A 5491-nucleotide genomic window follows, 5' to 3' on the forward strand; every position below is an offset into this window, starting at 1 on the left:
CCCATATGTTGTACATTGTTAAACAGGTATAGGACGCTGACTTGTTTGTACTTGTTTGCTTCACTAATTCTGTATAAATACACCGATTTTTCTTTAAACTCATTTGTGAGCCCAAAACCTCTTCCTTTTGATCTCTCTCTACCTTTACGTCTAATCTAGGCTAATTTAAGAGGTGCCTCAATTTCCACTGTAAAATCCAAGTGGGGAACACACCTCTTTTATTGTTTTTTTCATGCATGTGAATAGTAAGAAGGTTTTTCATTTTCATATGCTTGTAAAGGAATGCAAATCAGTTTGCAGCAAACAAAATGTTGCCATAGCTCCTAATCCTGTTCTTAGAGAATCCAGAAGGTGTGGCGCCTGCATAAATTCTTTCCTTATTTGCACATAAATATGAATTGACCTTCATATTCCACCTTGCAAATAGAAGTTGGATCACTGGATCTGCACAGTACGGAGCTCCAGGCTTTGGATCCCAATGGGAATATAGAATTAAGCTGAGCCCATAGAATCACATGTGTAGGAGAATATGGATCTGAAGGTTTAGGAATCCAGGAATCCTGCAAAATACAGGTGAGCCAGTTTGACCCTTGGAGAGAATACAGGTGGCATAAAGGTGGGATTTCGGAATATGGTAAAATACATTATCGTATATGATCCCAGAAGGAGGACAGTAAAGAGATGAGCCTATAACATGAATGGATGAGGATCATATGGAGATAAGTTCAAACATTTCCAGGAGAAGGTGAATATGGGAATGATCTCTGTTTGACTCCCTGCCGGAAACTCACACAAACACTGGGAGAACATACAAACTCCATGCATACAGCTAAGGACCTGGCTGAGATCAGGAATGAATGAAGAATGGATGAGTACTAACACAATCTGAAGAGGTGCATGACATATGTAACATCTGGATTCAACGCTAACACAGGACAGGTATGTTGAAGTCACCCTATGTCATCACAGAACCTTTATTGGAAAATTTAATATATTAAAATAAGAAAATAATCACGCAGAGACAACAACATGAACAACAAAATGACACATTCACAATAGTACTGTTTATATATGTGTGCCCATAGAAATGTGGATTATGTTGTGTTTTATAACATTTCTGTTCAAACAATTCTTTAATGAGGCATGTGACTTGATTGTGAGTGGAATTAACAAGTATGGAGTTTGTTCGGTCATGGTCTAATTATTATATAACCTGGCCATGTGGACAGCGGCATACACACTCCGGTAATATGGCGGCCTTATAAAGTACTGATATTGTTTATTTTAATGGAATAACCATATACAAAGATAAGTAGACACTTCATAAACATAGGTAGGTCAGGTGGAGCACATCTTGTGTTTCCAATGAAATCCCATGTCTAGAGGTGTCTGGTGAGACTGATGTATTTCTGGGGTCATACCCCAATTCTTTACAGCGTCCAACTCCTCTCTCAGTCAATAGAAGTACAGAAATGGTTTCCTAACATTCCCTGACACATATTCTGTTAACCCGACTCTTGTGCTGGTAAATAGCATGGCTCAGGGCTTTTGCTCGGAATCCTCTTCTCTAAGGGCTGATACGTATGGGCATGAAGGGCAACTAAAGCAATACACTTCTTGTAACAAAGAATCTCAGTGTGCATAAAAACTGCAGCATTTTCTGCAAAGCATTTTACCAAGATAAGGTGTTCTCAGGGATATCGGTCTTTGGATCAGGAGGAGTCTGTGAAGGTTCTCGGGTTGCTGTATATAATGTACAAGGCTTTGTAATATGTTGGTGCTATATAAATACTGTTTAATAGTAATTAATACAAATTGTATATCTAGTAGTATTTAGTCATACTCAGAAGGATGGGGGTACATAGTACCCCTTACCCATTCCCAGAAAGGGTTAAATCAACCCTAGAAATAATAGAGTGAATGGAGAAAAACAATTCTGACAGTAAAACTAAGCGAAAAGTCCAGAATTTCACTGAGTTGTATCAGGACAAAATGTGGCCTTGTCACAGTATGCGCTCCTTTTGAATTCTTTTATTTTTAGGTTACAATTTCCCTTATTAGCAGTTGAAAACAAGTGGCTTTGAAAATAGTATACACTCTTTATGAATTATTTTATTTTTTATATTTGAGTCTGCAGTATTCCTGACTACTAAAATTAGTTGTCATTTTCCTTATTCTTACTACCAATCGTGGAAAAAGCAGGCATGAAAATAGTATATCCCCCTTAAAAATGGTCCAACATTTGCATATTAGCAGTAGTAGAAATAGTGGCCTTAGCAATATTGTATATTCCATTTGAATTATTCCATTCATTTCTGAATCTTCAATTTCTCTCATTACAAACAGTCACAAAATGTTGCAAGCATATCACCTTTATAACTGTCCTATTTATCTTTTTTTAGTCTAGGCAATGATTACCAGTAGGAACAAATATGGCCTTTAAAACATTGTGTACTCTTTTATTCAAAGCCTGCAAATTCTCTGATTAGTAATAGAAGGAAAGTGCCCTTGGAAATCGTGTTAACTCTTTTAAATTAATGTATTTTTTGTTCTCAATCACATCAGCAGTAAGAGAAACTTTGGCCATGAAAGCTGTATATCTCCCTTTATATCTCTATTATTTATTAATATCATCTTTTCGATTTCCATGATCATCAGTAGAAGAACATGTGACTTTGGATATGATATATCTTTCTTTATAGCTCTTTAATTTTCTTTAATGTGGCTTTGGAAACAATGTATCACCCTTTATAATTCTTTACAATTTTTATTACATTTTCATGTATAGCAGTAGGAGAACATACGGCCTGACAATGGTGCATACTCCTCTCAAATATTGTTTTTCCAGTCTATAGTTTCCTTGATTAGCAGTAGGAGACAATAAGGTCTGGTAATAATGGATCCTCCTTTTTAAAGATTTCATTTCTTTTTTATTTATTACACCAATTCCCTGATTAGCAGCACAAGAAAGGAAGGCCTGGAGCATACGAGTGAAATGAGTATTAGCGCAAGGCCGGCATGACTCAGCAGACAGGGGGAGACGCAGAGGGTTAATGATTAGGTAATAGCACCTGCTGGAGGGAGGGGAAAGGGGAGGGGGGACATGCCCGAGGGAAGGATAGGAGGGGTTAATAGGAGATAAAAGGTCAGAAAGAGGAGTCAAAGAGTTTTTCACAAGGGACAGCTAGAAGGGAAAGGTTTCCCGCCCTCCCTCCCTAATGATGTTCCGTTTGGGGTTTTATATGAGTAAGAGGGCGGTTGGGGTTAATAATAATAATAATATATTATATTAATATTTTCCTATTTTGGTCCCCATGTTTCCTGATCAGCAGTGGGAGAAAACGGTTCCTTTGGAAATACTGTTCAGCACTTTTACATTTTATTTCTTCAAACTACTGCAATGAGACCTTATCTGTTTTACATTCAGTTAATGTAAAGTAAATGATCCTAGAATATGAACAATGAAGGTTGGAAAGGACTCGTGATTATCTTTTATCATCCCCTATTTACTGCGACTAGGGTCCGAACAATCCCCCATCTAAATGGACTTCTAGTCTGGAGCCACAACTACATTTACAAATGGATACACATTTTTTATTAATAAAATACAAATGAATACCATAAAAAACAAAAGATAAAGGGAATAAAGAGTAAAAAATAGTTTGTCCTATGTGTACAGCTACCGTAGTTTCATTTGCACAATAAAAAGTTATACTATTTACAAAAACACATTGAAGTTATGACATTTATTAAGATGTCGATATTGAACTTTAATACAGGTTGGAAATGGTAGGTTCATCCCAATGTGATGTCCTAGTTTTAGGTTTAGCTTTGTGGGTTTAAGTCCAACCAAGATCTCTTGGAGACTCCAATGAGTTTTCCCTGTAGTGATTGTAACTCTTATTTCCCTGAGCATAAAGGTTTCTTGGGTGTTGCTGACTATGTTTCATGTTCCAGCTTGTCCTGGAGGAGGACATTCCCGATTCTCCATAATGTAACATAGAAATCCAGCAGAAAAAAAGGGCTTAGCAGACGTAACGACCCAAGATTGTAGCAGTAGGGTAAGCGATAGTTGGTTAAACTGCATCCACTGGGGCCCAGTCTGTGGTGGCTGATTAAAGTATGTTGGTTTGTGTGTTGCTTTTCATTTTTTGGTTAAATGTAACTTGGCAAAAAAAAAACAAAAAAAAACAGGAGAAAAAAATAAAGAAACAAAATTCCACTTTCCCATTTCTGATGAAACTTTCCGCTGTCCCAGCTAGTATATAACTTCCCGGGGAATCTGCTGTACAAACACTTTCTCTGTGATATAACCTTCCTCGGGTCTGATATAGAACACGACTTTCTATATATAGTTGTAGTTTGCTGTTTAGGTAAAACCTGTAAATCTTGATAACATTCGCAGATACCGGGGTATCACCAGACAAGGTATGGAAATATAGAAGGAGCTCACAAACCTAGGCCAGTCTCTCTGCATTCTTGTTTTATAACATCAATGTACTTACCTGACACTGTGAGGATGATCAGCATGACAAAGGTGAAGATCCACCCCATGATGAGAGGAACTTTGGCACTTTTTTTAGGAGTTAAACTGATTTGCTTCTTGCTGCGACGGAGTGTAAAACATAAAAGAACTCAAGCAGGAAGTAAGCAGCTTTATAAAGGTGTGGGTGTGGACAGGAAATAACGTCATTTAGAATTGTCTCAACACTTCTAGAAATTTCTAAAGGAAAAAAATACTTTAAGGTACTAAAGCTCCCTCTGTTGGAAAAAGAAAAGAGTTTTTGATTGAAATTCTCTGAAACATTTGTGCAGTGTAGTGATGGGTGCAATCACCAGGTTTATCCTTCAATAAATTGGACTTCTATTCAAACTAGTTTTGATTTAGACATTTGGGAGAAATAACAGTATTACATATGGAATTTCTATTTTTTCCAGGTAGAATAGTGGTAGCATTGTTACAGGTCCACCTTTATTACAATAATGAGTTGCTATTTACAATATAATAAAAAGCGAGCATTTTTCATTATTAAAACATAACATTGCCTGTCCCTTTCTGCAATCACACACATGCCTGATTCGCAAATTTGCAAAGTAGAAACTTTAGCCGGAACAAGCACAAAAGAAAGAAGACACGCTAACCACCCAGGTCAATACTTTAGGTCCCAATCCAATCCCAAAAGACTTCCTTACATATTACTGACCCCTGCACTCTACATTACATACTACTGACCCCTGCACTCTGCTTTACATATTACTGACCCATGCACTCTGTATTACATATTACTGTCTCCTGCACTCTGCATTACATACCACAGACCCCTGCACTCTACATTACATACTACTGATGCCTGCACTTACATTACATACCACTGACCCCTGCACTCTGCAATACATACCACTGACCCCTGCACTCTGCATTACATACCACTGGTCCCTGCACTCTACATTACATACTACTGACCCCTGCACTTTACATTACATACCACTG

General features: G+C 37.4%; 1 long non-coding RNA gene across 3 annotated transcripts in view; it reads left to right on the forward strand.

Annotated features, from left to right (window-relative positions):
• Positions 1–435: 435 nt before the first annotated feature.
• LOC140327364 (uncharacterized) overlaps positions 436–5491 on the forward strand; it is an 8959-nt gene continuing 3903 nt past the window's right edge. For all 3 annotated transcript variants that reach the window (XR_011920033.1, XR_011920034.1, XR_011920035.1), the window contains exon 1: positions 436–939. This is a non-coding gene — a long non-coding RNA (uncharacterized lncRNA). The remainder of the gene's footprint in view (positions 940–5491) is intronic.

This window comes from Pyxicephalus adspersus, chromosome 3 (genome assembly GCF_032062135.1).
Source record: "Pyxicephalus adspersus chromosome 3, UCB_Pads_2.0, whole genome shotgun sequence".
NCBI lineage: Eukaryota > Metazoa > Chordata > Amphibia > Anura > Pyxicephalidae > Pyxicephalus > Pyxicephalus adspersus.